Source organism: Mauremys mutica, unplaced genomic scaffold (assembly GCF_020497125.1).
Source record: "Mauremys mutica isolate MM-2020 ecotype Southern unplaced genomic scaffold, ASM2049712v1 000757F_np12_subseq_149325:201642_obj, whole genome shotgun sequence".
Lineage (NCBI taxonomy): Eukaryota > Metazoa > Chordata > Testudines > Geoemydidae > Mauremys > Mauremys mutica.
Genome location: NW_025423047.1, coordinates 19,005 through 40,677, shown reverse-complemented (window position 1 = coordinate 40,677; position 21,673 = coordinate 19,005). Strand labels below are relative to the sequence as shown.

The 21,673-nt window shown below is 55.2% G+C and overlaps 2 non-coding genes across 2 annotated transcripts; one reads left to right on the top strand and one right to left on the bottom strand.

The window, feature by feature from the left end:
• Positions 1-3,681: 3,681 nt before the first annotated feature.
• Positions 3,682-3,755, top strand: TRNAI-AAU. Its single transcript has one exon. It is a non-coding gene; the product is annotated as a tRNA-Ile (tRNA).
• Positions 3,756-19,398: 15,643 nt separating this feature from the next.
• On the bottom strand, positions 19,399-19,490 carry TRNAL-UAG. The gene is given in 2 exon segments: positions 19,399-19,434; positions 19,453-19,490. It is a non-coding gene; the product is annotated as a tRNA-Leu (tRNA).
• Between the last annotated feature and the right edge of the window lie 2,183 nt (positions 19,491-21,673).

The following is a 21,673-nucleotide window of genomic DNA, read 5'->3' as shown; positions in this document are numbered from 1 at the left end:
GCCTAAAGAGGGGTGAACCGGCCCAGGTCGGAAACGGAGCAGGTCAAAACTCCTGTGCTGATCAGTAGTGGGATCGCACCTGTGAATAGCCCCTGCAGCGTAGCCTGGGCAAGACAGTGAGACACGGTCTCTTCTTACAGGTTTCAGAGTAGCAGCCGTGTTAGTCTGTATCCGCAAAAAGAACAGGAGTACTTGTGGCACCTTAAAGACTAACAAATTTATTTTAGCATGAGCTTTCGTGAGCTGCAGCTCACTTCTTCGGATGCATAGACACCCCTACCCCGCAGAGCCTGGCTGGGGGGATGGGAGCACCCACAGGATGGGGATTCTGACTTGGGGGGAGGGACGCCCCCTGCAACACAGATCTTGAAAATAGAAACAGCGACACCCACACACCACAGATCCTGGATGGGGTCAGGGGAACCACACACGGGAGCTAGTTCATGGGGTGGGGGACACACCCTTATGCTCCGTTGCACCATTCTTAATGAGAAGAACGGGGGCATCCACACAACACGGATCCTTAACGGGCGGGGGGTCACCCACACACTCCACTATTAACCAGGAGGGACAGGGGCACCAGACACCCCCAGTAACATGGGGAACACCGACATCCACCAGATCCCTCATGGGGAGTAAGACAGAGGGGATTGTAATGGGGCCGGGCGCACCCACGCACCGGGGATTGTTAAGGGTTGAAGGGACAGGGACACCCACACACACTGAGATCACGGCCTTGAAGGAACGTAAACCCTCCACAGAAGGACCTGGTCTGTTCCATGATGGCAGCCCAGCCTGGGTGAGTCAAAGTCTCTTTTTATACAGCCATGCCCCAGAGATCCTGACTAGGGGAGAGAGACACCCACCCCCCAGAGATCCTTAATGGTCTAGGGTGCACCCACACACCAGGGATTCTTATGGGTGGGAGGAATGGAGACAGCCAGACACACTGAGATCACTTCCTCCCAGGAGCCTGGGCCAGACAGGGAGACACAATTTCCCTTTACAGATCTGCCAGACAACCTTCCTCCCACTCCCTCCACACAATGTTCTTATTTGGAGGTGAAGCCAGGGAAATCACATGGAGGATTCTTATCTGGGGAAGTGGGGGTACCCACTTACCACCAGAGATTCTTAAGGGCAGGAGGAACAGGGACTCCCACCTCTGTAGCATGGGGGTGGGTCGCCTGCTGGGATCATCTGGGCATATTTCACCTCGTCAGCTCCCTGCCATTGCCTTGGGGGGCCCTGGTTCACTGCCTCTGGCACCCAGTTTAGCCTCCTTCCTGAGGGCTGAAACGCTTTGATCTGTCTAAGTTCTGTGGGATCAATACGTGTCATGGTGTAATTCTGTGTTATTCGGGGGTCAGACTAGCTGAGCTAATGGCCCCTTCTGCCCTTAAACGCCATGAAAACATTTCCCTGGTTTCTCCTTGCGCCTGACAGACACCACGGTGAGGGGCCCAAGAGAAGATCCTGGACACAGCGCTCTGGCTCTTACTTTACTTGGGGACGTCAGCGCTTTCCTAGCAAAGCTGCTTCTAAAGCGCTGGATTTGGGGAACGGTTCGGCTCCGGTTCAGAGATCTGCCTGCGGGGTGTGAACCTGCCACGAGGAGCGGGAAACGCAACCAGCAACGGGAGGCGTTGGCTGAGCTCCACGCTGCCCCCGTGTGGCCAAAGCTTAGAACTGAGCAGCGGAGTTTAAAGCTGGCGCTGGGAAGGACCTGAACACACAGGGCACGAAGGCTCCTGTGTGTAACACTTGTTGGCTGGGCAGCTGGGCGTAGCTGATTGCCAGGGTTCAGGACTGCAACCCGGGGTGCTGAGCAGGTGTCTGTGCTCAGGTTGGCCTCGCTATGATGGTTTCTGGAAAGTTTGGGGTCACCAGTCTCCCTAAAGAGAGAGGAGCCAGGTCAGCCCACGAAAGGAGGCCGGCAAAACTCTGGTACCAATTGGCCGTGGGACTGCCCCTGTGAAGAGCCACTGCAGCCCCGCCAGGGAGAGCCGGTCTCTCTTTATGCAGCGCCCCCCCGCCTGCCACCATTCCTCAGGATGAGGGTTGTGCTCAAAGTTCTGTGCCCCGTGTTTTCACCTCCATGTGAAGCGCACAGTGCAAATAACCCTCAGGGCATCAGCTCAGTTCCAGGCTCCACTTCCACCGGCTCATGCAAGATGGTGCAGAGGAGCCCCTGGGTGGCTGTGGGCCTGGGGAGGATGGCTTTTGATTTTTCGGCTTGACTGCTACAGGCAGCAAGGACAAAAGTCAGATGGCCGACTCTCCCGTCCACCACGCTCATCAGGAGCCCTTAGTCGACAGGCTCGGAGAATGCGGGCATCGCCCCCCACTACCTCTCGCATGCAAAGCGAGCGCTGTGCCGCTTGAGCTAATTCCCTGCAGCTGGCCTGACTCTCAGGCACCGGGCAAAAAAAGGCAAGAGCTCTGTGGCCTTAAGCAGAACACAGCCTGAAATGGGAGGGACGGGGGCGCTACCCAGAGCTGGGGAAGGGGGTCCGAGTCCCAGCCACGCTCCTCGGCACAAACACCAACGCTCCCTCCCTGGAGTGTGTCTGGGCTGAGAGTTAGCCCCTGAAACAAGCACCAAGCTTCAGAAGACAACGCAGGGATAGATCACTTGACGATTGCCTGCTCTGGCCATTGCCTCTGAAGCGCCTGGCATCGGTTACTGTCAGAAGACGGGATAGTGGCCTAGATGGACCATCGGTCTCACCCAGGAGGGCCGTTCCTATCTTCACCACTTTCCTCTAACCCAAGCAAAGCCCGGAGCAGGCCCAGCTCAGCAACTCTAGCAGACTCCCTGGCCCCTGGCCCAGCATACAGCAAAGCGACCCTGCCTCCACCAGGATAGACAGCCACCGACTCCCTCTTCCAGACCAACGCAGCCCTTCCCCGCTTTGGCTGTCTCCAAGCTGTCTGCGTGCTTTGCTCTGCTCTGCTCCACGGCTGCCATGCTGCCTGAGATCAGGAGGCTGCAAGGTCTCACGGTCTCAGCTGAGCTGGTATCGCGTGCCACCCCGCCCATCTCCTCATTCCCTTCAGGAACCCCTGGGATGTGAGTAATTCTGTATTTGAGTGGCTCTCCCTCCCGGCCAATGAGCTTGGCATAGACTAGCAGGGAGGGAGGAGGAAAGGGATTGTGCTCCAGTGAGAGCTCAGAAAGAAAGGTGCAGGTCCCCCACTAGAGCCCAGCCCAGCAGAGCAAAGCAGAGCAGAGCAGGCTGGAGAATGTGTGTCTGGGTCTGACTACTTCTCCCCTGCTCTTCCATTTGAGCTAGCTTCCCCCAGCTGTCTCCAGCCTCCCAGTCAGCACAAGGGGGAGAAGGGCCGGGGAGGAAGAGCTTTGTGCTCCGCAAGGGCTGGCTTTCTGGGAGGCCAAGCGGGGAGAGGGATGGAGGCCACTGGAGGAGCTGAGCCGGCTTACTGTCCATGGCTTCTAAAAGAAGGGCAAGAGAAGGTCCTGGGGCTGCCTTGCCGCTGGAGAATGCGGGCATTGATCCCGCTGCCTCTCCCATGCAAAGCGAGCGCTCTACCACTTGAGCTAATTCCCCTATTTTGGCAGGTGCTGTCTCGATCCATCCATTCGATAACGGAGGCCACATCGTTCCCTGCGCCAGCCAGTGACTCCTTCCAAAAGGGTCAGGCAAGGCAGGTCTTGCCGTTGGCCGGCTAGCTCAGGTGGTTAGAGTGTGGTGCTAATAACGCCAAGGTCATGGGTTCAAGCCCCATGCTGGCCACTCCAGGAGGCAGAGGGTGACTTCTGCTCTTTTGGCTGACTGCTAGGGGTGGCAGAGGCCAAAACCAGGTGGGCCTGGAGCTGGCAAGAGCCCTGCTGGGCGCAGGCGCCGGGCAGGACCAAGCTCCTGACACTTCCTTGGGCTCCCCTCGCTCCACCTGCTGCCTGAAAGGAACTTGGAGACGGGTGAGCCCGGCCGGCTGCCTTCCAGGCTCATAGGAGGCCAGGCTTGAGCTGCCCGCCCGCGAAGCCAAAATCGTAGGCCTGCCGGCTCGCCCCCAGTGTCCACAGAGGGTTGACCTGATGGCCCGAATTCTTGCCGGCCGCCAGCTCCACCCAAATGTACCCGACGCCGGATCACGCTCCCCAGCCCAAGCCACAGAGGAAGGCTTAATACTCGGCACCCCCACCTAGGGGAGAGGCTTCACACTCCGCCGGCGCAGGGTGACCTTTGGGACTTTCCTGGACACCATCCTCCCACCGCCCACAGCCAGACCCCCCAAGCCCACACTCGAGCCCACCCCTCCGACAGGAAGGAGCAGGAGGACCACTCCGCCCAGGGGCACCACCACTCGAAGTCAGCTTCACTTGCTTTCTCTTCTACCCCTTTCCTCCCAAGTTATGCGCGCCTCACGGGAGCCGGCCCTGGGAAGACGCAGGCACCGCACTCTGACTGGCGCAAGCCAAACGCCCACACCGAGAGTTTAGCACGGGCTCTTGAGGCACTGGAGGAACCCCATACAGATGCACTGACGGAGCTAAGCTTTACGGCCAAGGGCCCTACCTGTGCAGAAAGCCAACTTGCTTGTGAAAAAGACTCCTCTTTCGGCTCCCCTTCCAAACTTCCAAATGCCTCCAAATGGGAAAACACACACACTGAAACACCCAAACGGTCCTAACACTGGGGCCAGGCGAAAAAGAAAAGCAAGGAAAAGATTTCTAAATGGCCACCCTGCCAGAGTCGTACAGCTCCGCAAGTGAAACCCGTGGGAGGGACATTACACAGAAAAGGGGAATGGAAAGCTGCCCAAATTGAGATGCTGTGGAAAGCTACAGCCCCATCGCTACTCCTACTCTGCACACTTCTTGCAACAGCTGATGAACGGCCAGGTGCTTTTCGCATCCAAGCCCACACCAGGGGAAGACCTTGAGAAGTTTCCCATGGCTTGCCTGGTTCAGCTGGTCAGAGTGCGGCACTCGTGGAGGCAAGATGGTGCAGAGGAGCCCCTGGGTGGCTGTGGGCCTGGGGAGGATGGCTTTTGATTTTTCGGCCTGACCGCTACGGGCAGCAAGGCCAAAAGTCAGATGGCCGAATTTCCCGTCCACCACGCTCATCAGGAGCCCTTAGTCGACAGGCTGGGAGAATGCGGGCATCGCCCCGTCATATGTTTATTCCCCACTTCGAACTTTAGCATCCACAAGATGGGGACCTGCATGGGCCCCTCTCAACTTAAATCCTAGTTTAGATCTGGTAAAGCTGCCACCCTCTAGAAGTTCCAGTGTCTAGCACACGCCCTGTTCCCCCAAACCTTCCCTGGGGAACACAGATCCAAACTCCTTGACTCGTAACCCTAAGGGAAATAAACCATTCCCCCACCTTCTTCCCCCTCTCCTAGTTGTTGGGAAAGATACCTTGATTCAAACTCCTTGAATCAAACAAAGAGGGATTGACTTTTCCCCCTCCACTTCCCCTGAAAATCCAAACAAGGGAAGAAATCAATCAGGTTCTAAAAAGAAAAGGATTTTATTAAAAGAAAGAAAGAAAGTACACTATCTCTGTAACACCAGGATGGAAAAACCACGAGGCGTGCTGCAGGATAGCCCCTCCCCACCGAAAAGCAATGCCGTGACCCGGATTTGAACCGAGGTTGCTGCGGTCATGGCGCAGAGTACTAACCACTATACAATCACGGCCAGGCACTGGGGTATAGGAAGCAGCACACTGGCAAATGCTCAGCTCTGTGCTCTCAGGGCGGCCACCTACCTCGCCGGCGGGCACGGGTATTTCTCAAGTCTCCCCATTACAGTCACAGGTCAAATGCTGAGCAAAGGAAAAAAGACAGGAAGCCAATCCCATGCCTGTCCCTTTTTCTGTCTTCCTCCACCCCTGGACCAAGTCCCTCCCTGTTTGTCTGGGCCATTGTCCTCATGCCCCTGGCCAGCCTATTTCCCTTTGCCGCTCTGAAACATGCCCCCACGTGCAGGCCCCGGGGGAGGCTTTGGCTAGGGCGAGCGTTTCCTTGCGAGGTTATTGTCTCTCTGGAGGTGAAAGTCATCAGTGCGGGGTGCGAAGGGAAGTGGCCGTGGAAGGAGAATGCAAGGCATGTGGTGGGCAGGCCAGGGATTTCTTTGTCCCCCCTTCAAAAGTGGTCACCCTCCCCGGTGGGGAATCGAACCCCGGGTCCCCCGCGTGACAGGCGGGGATACTTACCACTATACTAATGAGGAAAGGGGCATGGTGAGTAGCCCCAGCTCCCACAGACCAGCTATGGTCAGCGTACACCTACACTGTCGCATGGGCCCCAGCAGGCAACAACACCCCTGGCCCTCTTCTGCTTCCCAAAGGCTTTGGCCGCAGCAACAGCCCTGGGAAAAGCCCTGGCCCTCCTCACCTGCCCTTGCCCAGCACGACGCCTTTTCGGGCCTACACAGCTCCTCACACAACACCCGCCTGGGACCTTGCCCTCACCTACCAGCTCAGCAGCACCTTTCTTCCTCTCAAAACCTCCTTTTGCCACCCTCCCCCTTCCACACTTCACACTCACCTCATCACAAACTCACCCACGGCCCCTTTGGCTTCCCAAGCGCCTCTGGAGGGACGCAGCTTCCCAGGCACGCAGATCCGGCTGATGGCTCCCAAGTGTGCAAGTCCGTCCCCGCAGAGCAGTCTCATAGTGTGACCTTGAAGAAACTGTGGAAAACGGGACGGGGGGGGGGGGGGTTAATAGGCTCCTATATAAGAAAAAGTCCTCCCGGACCTGCCTGTCCCTTTAAACATGGGACATCTAGTCACCCTGGAGCAGCCCCACACTCCTGCTCCCCGGTTGGTGCGTTTGTAAACCGGGGGCTGAAGCCGACGCGAGAAAGGGAATTGAGCGAGCTCGGACCTCTCCGGCGCCACCTGCTGGGAGCAGAGGGAAATGACTGAGCGGCGTCCTGGCTAATTTAAATATCACCTGGTTCTCTGCTGGGTGGCTCCACGGCAGAGCTCGGGTGTGGCCTGAGTATGGCAGCACCTTATTTGCATATTAAAAGCGGCAGTTTGGGGCCATTGGGGTAAAATATGAGTAAGTTTTGGGGTTGGGCCCCACATGTTTAGTGCAGGCTCTGGGGAGCCGGGCTGAGCAGAGCCTGCCCCGACGGGGTGTGTGGTCACCCTGAGCTGGGAGCGTGTGGCCAGACATGAGGAAGGGGCTGCGGGAGAAGCTTGGTTGTAAGAAGCAGAAAGTGTTTCCTTTCTTTTTTGGTGTTTGGGTGGGGTTTTTGTTACCTAATGAAGAGCAGCGGTGGGGGAGGGGAATTGAGACTCTGCTTTGGGGGTTGCTGTGGGGTGTGACACGAGCCACCCGGTGCTGGCTGCTGCTGTGGGGCATAGGACAGGTGGGGGGTGGGGGGGCTGTTTGGGGGCTTGAGATGAGGGGCGGTTTCTGGTTGGCTGGTGCTGGCCTGCCTAGTGTTTTTTGACAGCTAATCACCCATTGGCCCTTGCGTGGGGCGGGTCTCTGAAAGCTGGTCTCCCATTGGGCCCTCCCCAACTGACGTTTCTGACAGGCTCAGCTCCCATTGGTGACGTTGTCTGACAGCGATGCGGATGCGGGGAGGAGCCGTCAAGGACTTGTGCGCTCAGAGCTCAGCGCCGCCCGCGAGAAGCGGCGCGAGGCCGCGCGGGGCCGGGTCCCGCTGCCGGGCGGAGGAACCGAGACCGCAGCAGCGGCGCCGCCTCCCGCCTGGCGAGAAGCCGCAGCGCCGGGTGGGGGGTCACAGGGCGCGAGGCGCTTCCGGGCGCGGCTGTTTCCTGCTGGTCGCGGGGTGACGGGTCCTGCCCGGGGCGGCCGGGGGCCGCGGGGTCCCGATGGCAGCTGGGGGCTCTGGCATCCGCCCACGGCGGCTGGGAGCTACGGGGCCACCTGCACTGGCCGGGGGCTGCGGCTTCTCCTCACACCCCCCCCAGTGACTGGGAGCTCCGGGCTCTGCCTGCGGTGTCTGAGCGCTGGGGGCTCCTCTCCTGCCTGGGGCGGCCGGGAGCTCCAGGGGCTTCGGCGCTGCAGGGTCTGTGAGCAATGACGTGGGGCTGCAGGGTCCTCCCGCCATCAAGGCCTGTTGGGAAACCCTGGGTCCATCCGCAGCAACCGGGAGCTCTGGGGTCCACTCGTAGGAGCTGCAGGGTCCATAGGCAGTGGGGTGGGGCTGTGGGGGCTCCCCGGCCACCCATGGCTGCTGGGAGCTCCAAGGTCTGCCTGTGGGAGCTGTGGGGAGATGAGGGGTTTGGGGTGGAGGAGGAGGCTGCAGTGTGGGGCTGAGGGATTCGCAGTGCAGGAGGGGGCTGTGAGTTGAGACAGGGGGTTGGGGTCCAGGATGTGGTGATGGCTCTGGGGTGAGGACAGGGATGAGGGGTTCCAGGTGTGGGAGGAAGCTCTGGGCTGGGGCAGGAGGTTGAAGTGCAGAGGGGTGAGGGCTCTGGGGTGCAAGAGGGGGCTCTGGGTTTCGGGGGGTTCAGGGCTGGGGCAAGGGGTTGGGGTGCAGACTTACCTCAGGTGGCTCCTGGTCAGCGGCACAGCAGGGGGGACCTACTGGCCACTTCCAGGGCACAGTGCGGTGCCCTAGGACACGTAGGGACCAGCCTGCCTGAGCCCCGCAGCACCGCTGACCAGACTTTATAACCCAGTCACCCCACTGGGAGCTCCAGGGTCCCCCTGTCCCATGTGGTGGCTGGGAGCTCTGGGATCCACTCACAGCAGCTGGGAGCTGTGGGGTCCATCCGTGGTGGCATGGGCCTGTGGGAGCCCCTTCCGACACTGGTGGTTGATAGCTGTGAGGCCCCCACCGGCCGACAGCTCCAGTCTTGCTGCCCCAGGGCTGAGGTGGAAAATGTCACTGAGATCTCTGAAAGTCACAGTTTCTGTGACGCCATTTCTATAATCTTAGCCTTAATAGTTGTTGACTGTCTCTCTCAATCTAGAGGTCTGTTCTAGGGCACATGGGGCAGGGAAGACAGAAGCTCACCCCCCAGCACAGGTTTGGGCAGAAATGGCTCTTGGGCTATTTGCTGTGCATGCAGAGGACTTGTCCAGGCCGGTGGAGCAGCTCAGCCAGATGAGGAGCTGGAAGAAGGAGACCGGAGCAGCCTGGACATCCCACTTTTTCTCCACAGCCACTGCCTATCAGCAGGATTCCTCCTTCTCCTCAGTGAGACCAAATCTAAGCGCCTAGACAGCTGGTCTGTCCGCTGCACCCCAATCCCTCATGCCTGAGCCTCCCTGCCAAAGTCCTGTACCTGGCTCCAGAGAATTGTCTCACATCTCGCTGGGAACTCGACTTCTTGTGCCCAGAGAGTCTCGGCCCCATTCAGTAGAGGACCTGAGAAACACAGTGTCTGCCTTTTCCAAATAAGTACTTGGAAAGGTTTTGTTCCTGTGACCACATGGCCTAATGGATAAGTTGTCTGACTTTGGATCAGGTGATTGAGGGTTCAAGTCTTTTCATGGTTGTGTTGGTGTAGTTTTACCTTTGTGCTGAAAGTCCTGCTCCCTTCAGGGCTGGAACCTCTTCTTGGCTGCTCAGGCCAATGCTCTGGCTTCAGCTAGAGCTCCGGGAAGGAGTTGGGGGTTGGGTGTCACAAAGGCTGGGGCATGAACCCCAGGTGCTTCCAGTCTCACCTTTGCCCTTCCTGACTTGCCAAAGAAAATGGGCAGCTGCCCGGGCTAGAGTGTGGAGCAGTTTCCCTCTTCCAAGTGTGCACCTGTCCCTGTGCTGGACAGTACTTGCTAAATAGTACCTTGGGAGCCTGGGTGTTTCTCTGCTTCTCGCCAGCTGGGGAAAAGCCTCTTGGGGTAAAATCTCCTGCCCCACTGCCAAAGTGAGCACCGTGAGTGGGAACGGTCAGAGGCCCCACCAGGGGGGCTGGCCCTGCTTTCCTACCATCTTCTGATGTTGGCCACAAAGCAGCAGCAGCTGGCTGTGGGTGGTTTTCAGTGGGGGTTCGGCATGCCAGGGAGCAGGGAGCAGCCTGGCTGGGCGTCTCTGTGGCTGTCTGCTGGCCACGCATAGGCATGGTTCTCCCCTCCTCTTGCCCTGCCCTTGGTTGCTCTGTGGCTTTTAAGCCATCCCTTGGAGCTGTCAGCACCAGCCGCCTCTGTCCTAGGTGCCCAGAGGAGGAGAGGTGCTCGGCTCCAGCCTGGGACTCTTCCTCCCTCCTGCCTTTTCCTGACTATGAAACCTGACCCTGACACTCCTTTCTTCAAGCACCATGTGGGCAAGAGAAAAAGTGTGGTAGAAAGCACAAGGGCCAAACTTGTGGGCATCAGAAATCCCAAACACCCAGTCAAACCATAGCCACTTCTAGACCCCATTCCAGCCAAAGACCTGGCTCCAGGGGGTATGAGTCACTCAGCACAAGGTAAACAACTCATTTTCATACAGCTGGAGATAGGAAAGCACTTGGATCTCCAGGGATTTACCACAAGGTCCCACTGAGATTTGAACTCAGATTTCAGCATGCCAACCATTACACCATGGGCCCAGCCTGTGCTAGTTTCTCTGAACATTGGTGACCCTATCATAGAATACCAGGGTTGAAAGAAACCTCAGGAGGTATCTAGTCCAACCCCCTGCTCAAAGCAGGGCCAATCCACAGACAGATTTTTATACCAGATCCCTACATGGCCCTCTCAAGGACTGAGCTCACACACCTGGGTTTAGCAGGCCAATACTCAAACCACTGAGCTCTCCCTCCCTCACAGGCCCAGCTCGTGTAAGGGGACTGTTGGCCCTTTACTAAAACTGAGTGGGGTTTTTTGGTTGGCTAGTTCCCAGTCCCAATAGAAGGGGGAAGGGCCAATGGGAAATCAGGCCCCTGAGACTGACAGGCCCCTGGGGCAATGGTCACCAACTGGTAGGGAACAAGTGAGAATTTGTTAATGAGTAAAATTCCTGGTGAAAATTGGCAAAGCTGTGGAGAGTTTGAAAAGTTCCGGTGAATTTACACATGAAGATACAAACAGAGAGACAAACAGAGAGAAAGAGAACATCACAGACTGCACAGGCCCACACAGACATAAACAAAAACCAAACCCACACAGCACACAGAGCCATAGACACACAAGGGAAAGCCACACAAAACATAGAACAAATCCAAACCAAAAAATACAGCAAAAGCCCACAACAGGAAAGCACAAAAACCACATACCAGAATACATAGCAAAAAACAATCTGCATGCAAAAGACATACACCCACACACAAAACTATATGGCATCCACAAAAATCACACAGGACCCACATGCACATCAACATGACAGACAACAAAAAACCCCCAACATACAGAAAGCCAGGCAGGGTTTGAGTCTCACAGCGAAAAGGGTGAGCCCACAGGTGGTTTGGGGAGCAAAGACTGAGGGGGAGTCGGGGGCAGTGCTCTGGGCTCTGCTCGACCCCTCCTGACACAGGCGGCTGGTGGAGAGCAGAGCCTGGGAGATCTGTGGAATCTGCCCTGCTCTCTGTAAAGCAAGGGGACCTCGGTGTCTTCTGAGCTGCAACTGTATTTTCTGCAGGGCAAAATGATTGGCAGAAGCCATTTGCTTAAAGGAAACTAGTGCTGTAGATGAAGTTTGAACTCACAACCTCAGCATGACTCCTCTCAGCACTGCTCTGTAAGTACTGGACACTAACTCATTGCACCCCTCGGCTCTGCTTTTGGGAGTTTGTCTCCATCTTTCATGGATGGATTAGCGGAGGGGGGGGGTTGCATTAGCTAAAACAAATCCATATTAAAGGCTGCAGGATGGCAGCAGCAGAGGTGGGGAGCCTCCTTCCATGTGATAGAGCTGGTTCCCCCTTCCGTTGCTGAGGGGAAGGTTGGTGCTTTGAGCCCACCCGGTGCTGGAATGTCTCATGGGTGAGATTAACGGGACTGAAGGGAGGGGAAGTCTTTTCTATCCCTGCCTAGCTCCATTGGCCTCCTGTGGCCCTTTCGGCTCTCTGCTCCCCTGTTGGGGAGATGCAGAGACAAGCCCCCATCTGGGTGAGTCACCGAGAGGCTGTGTCCCATGGCGTGTGTGGGGGAGAGGGGGAGGGATGGGATGGGATGGGGCTCAAGGGGAGAAGGTTGTGTGTGACAAGGGGGGGAGGGTGTGTTCCTTAGGATAGAAATAATGGAAAACACAGGGGCAGTGACAGCGAAGCCCCGTGTCTGAGTGTTATGACCCTGTGTGGTGCTGCCGTTCACCTTCCCCTCCTATGGTCTCAGCTTTCATTGAATCCAGCATTTTTTCACCTGTCCTCACCCCAGAGGTGTCCCACGTGCCTCAGCTACCGAGTGTCCCTCTTAGAGACGCCGAGGACTGGAACTGATTTCAGCTGCTGGACAGCTCTGCTAGGTCTTTATTCATTTGCACAGGAAAATGCTGAGTGTTTAAATTCATTTCAAGCCCCCTGCCCCCATTCAGCGAACTCCTGAACATACTGGAGATGGGTCTGGAAATTGATTTTCATTTGAAAAAGTTTTTAAAGGGAATCACTTGGATTGGAACTACAAACCTATTATCCTAGAAGGAAACATTCACCCACTGACCTACACTCACAACAGAGAGTGCCCTGGATAGCCCAGAGCAGGAACAGTTTTTAACCTGGGGGTTAGTAAACTTTCTCTCTTCTATACAAACACCACAGCTTACAAACTCCCCACCCCCGCTCTGTGTCACCAGAGCACAACAACAACTCTCCTTGGAGCACACACAGCTCCCCAGCTCCCTGCCCGTCAGTCTCTCCAGCATTGCTCCAATCCCTTAAAGCAGGGTCTCAACCACAATTTACCTTAGGGCCAGTGCCAGTCCTCCAGTCCTCCCAGTGGGCCAATAATGTCACTCATACTGCCCAGACCCTGGCCCCCAAAACTCCGCCCCTCACCTGCCTAAGGCTCTGGGAGGCAGTTTGGGTGGGGGGAGGAGGTCTAGGGTGCAGGTCCTGGGCTGGGGATTGGGGTGCAGGCTCTGGGGGGAGTTTGGGTGCAGAAGGGGTGAGAGGCTGGTCTCTGGGAGGGAGTTTGGGTGGGGGAGGGGTTCTGGAGTGCAGGCTCTGGGGGGAGTTTGGGTGCAGAAGGGGTGAGAGGCTGGTCTGGAAGGGAGTTTGGGTCGGGGGAGGAGGTCTGGGGTGCAGGCCCTGGGCTGGGGATTGGGGTGCAGGAGGGGTGCAGGCTCTGGGGGGAGTTTCGGTGCAGAAGGGGTGAGAGGCTGGTCTCTGGGAGGGAGTTTGGGTGGGGGAGGGGTTCTGGGGGGCAGGCTCTGGGATGGAGTTTGCAGCACCGTAACATGGGCCAGGCGAGTGAGGCACTTGCCTCGGGTGCGCAAAGTGGAGGGGCGCAGCTCTACCCCGATCAGCGGCACTTCATCGGCAGCTCTATTGCTGCCGCTTCTTCGGCAGCAATTCGGCAGTGGGTCCTTCTCTCCGAGAGGGACTCAGGGACCCGCTGCCCAATTGCCGCCGAAGGATGAATGAAGCAGCGGCGGCAATTGGGCGGCAGGTCCTTCCCTCCAACAGGGACTGAGGGATCTGCCGCCAAAGAGCCTGGAGCCGGCCCTTGCCTCGGGCACAAAAATTCCTTGTTATGGCTCTGGGAGTTTGGGTGCTGGGTGCAGGCTCTGGGCTGGGGCAGGGGGTGGGGGAACAGGAGGATGGGTGGGGTGCAGGCTCTGGGCGGGAGATTGGGGCTGGGGGGGGGGGGGGTGTGGCGGGAGCGGGCACAGGCTGTGGGAGGGAGTTGGGGGCAGGCGTGTGTGGACCGGGGTGCAGGCTCTGGGAGGGAGTCAGGAGTGTGGCACTTACCTGGGGCTCCAAGGCGGGGCAGGCTGGGGGGCCTCCGTGTGCTGCTGCCCCCAGACATCACCCCCACAGCGTCCCATTGGCCACAGGGGTGATCAGGCAGAGGCAGCGCGCGGAGGCACAGACCCACCCTGCCCTGCCATGCGGAGGGGCCGGCAGCCACTGGAGCAAGCAGGCAGATGCTGCTCAGCTCCACTGCACTGCTGGGGTCCCTGGGGGGGAACGCCTGGGGGTGGCAGGTGGGGCCAAGGGAGTGACCTGGTCCCAAAACTGCTGGAGCCCCACGGGTGAGACCTGGGAACCAGGACTGCCAGCCAGACAAACACCTTTAAGAGGAGGCGTCCCTCTCCCTGTCAAAAACTGATCTTCCTCCTTCAGTTCAGTGACAGCCTGAATTGTTCCTTATCCCGGCAGAGCCAGAGGACTGAAACAGCAACATCAAACCCCTGTGTAGCTCGCAGGAATGGACATAAACACTCCCTGGTATCTGAGGAGATGTTCAGCTTTGCCCTTGGTCAACTACAAGGCTAAAGGGAAAGGAGGTGGCGCCAGATATAAAGAGTGAAACATGACACATCATAGTTATGCCCACGGTGGCTGCAAAATCTTTTTTTGTACTTCTTCCTATCAGCAGTGTATTGTTTTCTCTGGAGTCTAGACCTTGACCAAGAAATTTGTACTTTGCTAAAATAATCAACTGCCCCTGGTGAAGACAATGGACTTGACACCCACTGGGGTGTCCCTACACAGGTACAAGTACTAACAACAGTGGCTGCCTTTTAGCCTTAGATTTTAATCAGGGCAATAAATTGAAACAACCCCCTGTTAAATCATTTCTCAGCCCGAGTCCTTCACCCACATTCCCTAGAGCATTGGGCCACCATGTGGACGTTTAATTTCCAACCTCAGTTTCACACAAAGACAAAATTTGCTTTGCACAGATCCATGAAAAGCAAAATCTTCCTGTTTCTCTGGTCTGAGCCAGGGCATTCGATTCCAGTGAACCCTTCTCTCCTGCAATGGCGACGGTCAGACAGAGGGGACGTGGCACCTCCATCCCTGCCAGGGAGGTATTGGCTCGGCTCTTTCTTTCTGCTGCTGTTGTTAGTCCATGAAACATCAAGGGTGTAATGCAAGGCTGAGTTCATGCACCAGCCCCCTGAAAAAATTTCAGTGCCCCAGAGAAATCCTGCCGCCTGCTATTGGAATGATGTGCTGGAGATTTGACTAGGAAAGGGACTGTCTGAATTGTCAGAGTGGGGAATGAACAACAATCTACAGCAATGTCATTCACACAGACACACTCTCATCCTGCTCCAGCTGGAAGGGAAATGGGCAGGAATTCTCGCTGTTCAGCCCAGGACACACTTACACTGATGCGCAGTCATGAGTGTGCTGGGGAAGCTGGTCTGAGCAATTTGAAGTGACAATTCAGTGAGAACAGAATCATCATGTAGTGAAACAACTGGGTATTGAGTAGTTGTGGCCAAGTGGTTAAGGCAACGGACTAGAAATGCATTGGGGTCACCCTGCACAGGTTCAAATCCTGCCAACTACACAAGCACTGTGCTGTTGTTATTATTTTTCTAGTCTTAGTGCCTGAGCATCCACAGTGCAAACTGGAGCCAGATCTACTTTCACTCTGTCTACTCTTAAAACGCTGCTGTGGCACTGCTATAGCACTTTGGAGTAGACAGTGACTGGAGGGGTTTTCCCATCCCTGTAATAGCTACATGGACAGAACAATTCTTCCTTTTCTTTAGCACTATCTAACCAGGGCTTAGGTCACCTTAACTCTATGGGTTTGGGGGTGGGGGGTTCACACCCTGAGAGACGTCGCTCTGCCAGTGAAGTGCCGAGCGTACACCAGCCCTTAGATCCCTCTTGGTATTTCAATGCAGGCACTGACCTGTGAGAAGAAAACATCAGTTCACAAACACAGAGACTGAATTCCCCACATTTAATCTCGCTGCACTTTCCAGAAAGTCACAAAATTCAATTCATTCTTGCTAGGAGAGAGAAAAAATAAGTGACACTAAGTTTTTGTCTTGGTTAAATAAAATTAAGTGTTTAATTAATATAGTAAAAATCTGCACTGATTCCTCTAACTAACACCATAGCGTGAAATAGGAACAGAGACAAAGCTTGTCAGTGACGACTAATTTCACAAATGATCTTCCCATTATTAATTTCCACACCGCCCCCCATTGGAGCCTGCAGCCCCCTCTGTGCTGGGGAGTGAGAGCAGCCCTGGCTCTGGGCAGGGCAGCCCTGAGGGAATGAACCCAATGTGCCCGTGAGGCCCTGATCCAGAACCTCTGCCAGGCAGCTTGTGCTGCTCGGGCGTCTCTAGTCTCCAGCGAGGATTCAAAGCTTCTCTGCTCCAGGGGAACCCCTGGGGGAGGAGGGCAGGGCTCCTGCAGGATAAATCTTCCTGCTGGCAGAGCCCCAGTCCCCTCCTCATGGGCACAGGGCGTTGCACACATCACCCACCACATGCACACACCCCTTTGTGGGGAGAATCAGCTCTGGGATATTGGGGTCAACCCCCCCCACACCTCCTCCCTGCAAACCTTCTCCTGGCTTCAGTGAGGGAATGGGGGTGTGAGGGGCTAGTGCGGTAACAGCAGCAGCGTGGCTGTGGGGCTCGGCCGGTGGCTGGGACCAGTCGCCTGAGCATGAACCCAGCCGACCCCAGGAGATGGACCCGGGTCACCAGCCCAACCCACCACGCGGCTGCTGCCGCTGCCCCGTTAGTGCGCGAGCTCCCACAGACCACGCTGGGGAGAGCCCCCAGCTGCAGGGGAGACGCCCCTGAGTGCCTGGCAGGGCCCAGCTCCTGGCTGACCTGCACTGCTGGGGGTCAGGGGGCTGGGTGACAGGGAGGCGTTGGCTCTGGGGTGGGACTGTCACTTCCCCCCCTGCCAAGCCAACAGGATCACAGCAAACGAAACCAGCTTGGCCAGCAGGGGAAGAGTTCAGTCCAGGGCCTGGTGCATTCTGGGAGCAGGGGCGGTGCAGAGAAAGGGCAGATATGGGGCAGCTCTGAAAACTCCGCACAGAACTGCCTGTCCTGTCCCGCAGCCCCTGTTATAGGGGGCTTTTAGCCATAGTTTCAATCAGGCCAATAAATTGAAACAAACCCATGTTAAATCATTGCTGAGCCCGAGTCCTTCACCCACATTCCTTAGGGCATTGGGTGTTTCATGTCCTGCCTCAATTTCACATAGAGACACTATTTCCTTTGCACAGATCCGTGAACAGCAAAACCTCCCTGTGTCTCTGGTCTGAGCCAGGGCATTTGATTCCAGTGAACCCTTCTCTCCTGCAATGCGATGGTCAGACAGAGGGGACGTGGCACCTGCATCCCTGGCAGGGAGATATTGGCTCGGCTCTTTCTTTCTGCTGCTGTTGTTAGTCCATGAAACTTCAAGGGTGGAACGCAAGGCTGAGTTCATGCACCAGCCCCCTGAAAAAATTTCAGTGCCCCAGAGAAATCCTGCCACCTGATATTGGAATGATGTGCTGGAGATTTGAATAGGAAAGGGACTGTCTGAATTGACAGAGTGGGGAATGAACAACAATCTACAGCAATGTCATTCACACAAACACACTCTCATCCTGCTCCAGCCGGAAGGGAAATGGGCAGGAATTCTCGCTGTTCAGCCAAGGACACTCTTACACTAATGCAGCCATGAGTGTGCTGGGGAAGCTGGTCTGAGCAAACAATTTGAAGTGACAATTCAGTGACAACAGAAACATCAAGTAGTTGTGGCCGAGTGGTTAAGGTGCTGGGCTAGAAATCCCTTGGGGTCTCCCTGTGCAGGTTAGAATCCTGCCGACTACGCAAGCGCTGTTGTTGTTATTATTGTAGTCTTAGTACCTGAGCATCCACAGTGAAAACTGGAGCCAGATCTAGTTTCACTGTCTACACTTAAAATGCTGCTGTGGCACTGCTATAGCACTTTGGAGTAAACAGTCACTGGAGGGGTTTTCCCATCCCTGTAATATCTAACCAGGGCTTAGGTCACCTTAACTGTATGGGTTTGGTGGGGTGGTTCACACCCTGAGAGACATCGCTCTGCCAGTTAAGTGCCCAGCGTACACCAGCCCTTAGATCCCTCTTGGTATTTCAATGCAGGCACTGACCTGTGAGAGGAAAACATCAGCTCACAAACACAGAGACTGAATTCCCCACATTTAATCTCGCTGCACTTTCCAGAAAGTCACAACATTCAATTCATTCTTGCTAGGACAGAGAAAAAAATAAGTGACACTAAGTTTTTGGCTTGGTTAAACAAAATTAAGTGTTTAATTAATATAGTAAAAATCTGTCCTGATTCCTCTAACTAACACCACAGTGTGAAATAGGAACAGAGACAAATCTTGTCAGTGACGACTAATTTTGCAAATGACCTTCCCATTATTAATTTCCACGCTGCCCCCATTGGAGGTCTGGGCATCTCCAGTGTCATTGCTCTGCATTCACCTTCCCCTAGAATTGTTCTTGGACATTTGACTTCCTCTGCAGCATGGGGCACGGGGTCACTTGCTGGAGGATTCCCTGCACCTTGAGGCCTTTAAGCCACGATTTGAGGCCTTCAATAACTCAGACATAGGTTAGGGGTTTGTTACAGGAGTGGGTGGGTGAGATTCTGTGGCCTGCATTGTGCAGGAGGTGAGACTAGATGATCATAATGGTCCCATCTGACCTTAAGTCTATGAATCTATTCCCAAATTTGGAAAATTGTGCAGGTCAGAATGTGAATAGTGACCCCATCTCCTTCCTGCACCTGCTCTACATTGCTCCACAGCAGCTTCTCCACCTGCAGAGTCACCCCAGCATTGCAGTGCAGCCACCCAGGGTTCAGCAGGGGCCCCTGGCAAGGACAGTGGGTGCAGCTAACAGCCGGGTGTGCCAGCTGTAAAAAAGCAACACTCCCCCCAGAAGTACAGAGACTGAATTCCCCAACATCAACATCATGACCCCCTGTAGAAAGCCACAAGTGTCAGTTGTATTTTCACAGGGAGATGCAAAAATCAAGTGACACCAATTTTTAAGTTGAGTAAATAAAGTTGAGGAGATAGTTATTAACCTCACAAAAATGTACTAAAGATCCCTCAACATAACACCTGAAGATGAAATATGAACAGAGACAAACCTTGTCAGCAAAGGCTCATTTCCCAAACGATCCTCAAAATGTTACTAATTCCCACCCCTCCTCCACAGGAGCTCTGTGCAGTGTAACTGTTCTGCAGGCAGCTTCCCATTCAATGCTGTTGTGGGACATTCCCAGGCCTGGAAATGTACCAACGACAGAATTTGAAGAGCAAACCTGGCTCCCCGCAGCAGGCGGGATTTGAGTGTTTTGTCCCTGTCACTTAGTGTTTGTCAATAGTACAGACGCCAGGGGCAGGACTCCAGGCTCTGCTTGAGGGATCCTGGCACAGGGGCTGGTGGGGGAGAAAGGATTGTAGATTCTGACCTGTGCTCTGGAGAGGAGGTAATAAGTGAAGGGGGCATTTTTGACTCCTTCCCTCCTCAGGGCTGGAATTTTACATTCCACAAGGCCGAATGAGGGGGTGAAGCCACTTGGTTAATGAAAACCAGTGCTCCAGGTGAGGCTTGAACTCACAACCTCAGCATAGCTCCTCAGCCCTGCCCTCTAAGTACTGTGTGCTAACCAATTGTGCCACTGGAGCACCTGTTCACTGCTCTTCTTCCAGTTCCCTAGGTTGCTAAAGGTGAGGAGTGACTCCAAAACATTCTCAGTGGAGGTCAGAATGTGAATAGTGACCCCATCTCCTTCCTGCACCTGCAAGTGTTGTATTTGGTGGGGTGGATTCTTCTTAAGGGTTCCAGGCACCATTTCACCCTTTTGTTCTTCCCTGTGTAATAACAGAGCTGGTTAAGACTCTATGGAGAGTCTTGCTGCAGACCAACAGATCTGAAATCACTGATAACCAGCTCTAAGCATTAGTCCTGCTTTGGGACAGTGTCTCTCATGCAAGAAACTGCCCAGTCTGCGCTAGCAGTGAGGCTCCCTCACTAACAGCTGAAATCAGGGAGAGCTGTGTGAAGTGCAGGGCCCCAGGGGTGCCTGAACAGGGGGGAACAACACTCCAGGGCTTTTAAAAATGGGAGGGCTCTGCCTTGCCACTTTGTAATGACCGTAAGGGCGAGTGAGGGGGGGAGGGGACGGAGACCAGTGAGCGGGAGGAGGGGTCTTGGGGGATGAGGCAGCGTAGGAGCCTCTTGTGGGAAATATCTCCTGCCCCACTGCCAAAAGGAGCCCCTTGAGTGGGAATGGTCAGAGGCCCCACTCGGGGGCTGGCCCTGCTTTCCTACCTGCTTTTCAACGGCTGCTAAAACATCCCGAGCAGAGAAGCAGCAGGCCAAAATACTTTTAAGCAGCTACCAAAGTAGCTCAGTTGGGAGAGTGTTAAACTGAAGATTTAAAGGTCCTTGGTTCAACCCCAGGCTTTAGCAAGTCCTTTGGCAGCTTGTTCTCTGGAAGCACAGTAGTGCCTGCATCCAAGGTGAGCAGGGCTGGCTTAGAGCAAAGCAATTTTGGGGGCCCTTTCCATTAAAAAAGTTGCAATACTGTATTCTCATGGGGCCCCTGAGAGATGAGAGCTGTCTTTCCGAACATGGTGGCCCTCAGGAATGGTGCCAGAGGGCTGCTGGGCAGTGAGAGGCAGGCATTGGGGATGAAAACTCCTCTGCACAGTTGAGCAAGGGCAGTACCAGGGAAGGGGCATCTGTGAAAGTGGCAGGGATTTGGGGGCCCAGGAGGAGGTGCTTGCTGTTCAGTGCCTTGGAGCAGCTGGACTTGGCCATGGTGGGTGGTCAGGAAATGAACATTCATGACTTTAGGGTAGCTCAATAGGCAGAGGGTGATTGGAGGAAGGGCCTCCTGGCCAGGGAAGAATGATGGGGCTGGAGTCTTGTTCTTCACATTCACGGTGCGAGTACAGAAGGTGGTGGAACTTAGACCAGGGAGGGCATTACTGGTGGGCTTTGTGCTCTGTGGCACTGGTTAAGGCTATATTAGTGTGTATGGTCCCCAGTTAAGGCATGAGAGGGAAGATCAAAGGCTCCCTTCCTCTGGACTGCATGATGTTTGTTGTTGGGGGGATTTTAATTGTCAGCCAGCCTGAGCACTGCTGGTCCTGTTTTCCCAACCTTCAGAGGAAACATTTTTACAATGAGCACTACCTGGCACAGGTCTGTAGTGAGGTCGGCTTAGAGGAGCTCACTCCAGCCACAGAAGTGGTTCACCTTTCTGCGGGGACAGACCAGGACTCGCACTGACCGGATTTATGCTTAGCTTTTGTGTCTTTAGCATGTTGCTTCTCAGATTCTTTCTTGGCCTGACTTGTTAGACTTTGACAATTAACAGGCCAGAGTTTGTGCACCTTCCTATTATCCTCACTAGGATCTGATTTCCAAATTTTGAGGAATGACTTTTTGCCTCTAATGGCCTCCATTACTCTGACGTTTACCTAGAGTGGCTTTCTGCTGGTCCTCCTATTGTCGTTTCTGATTTAGGGCAAACGTTTCATCTGAGCCTCTAATTGCGGTGGTTTTAAACGCTCTGCATGCTGCTTGCAGGCACCTAACACTTGTGACAGCAGCTCCTTTTAATTCCCATCTAACCATCTATACTTATGCCGATAGGTTGACTTTAGGTCTTTAACTTTGATTGGTAGCTGAGAAGATGGTAAATCGGGCAGAAACCCATTCGACAAACCTCTTCATTTCCTTGTTATTTCCTGACTTCTTCATTCATCGCCTTTTCCTTATTTCCTGGCTGAGGCGGCGGCCTGCCAGGGAGCTCCCCGGCACCTCTGGCTGCCTGGGCTGAAGGCAAGAGGCAGGCCTG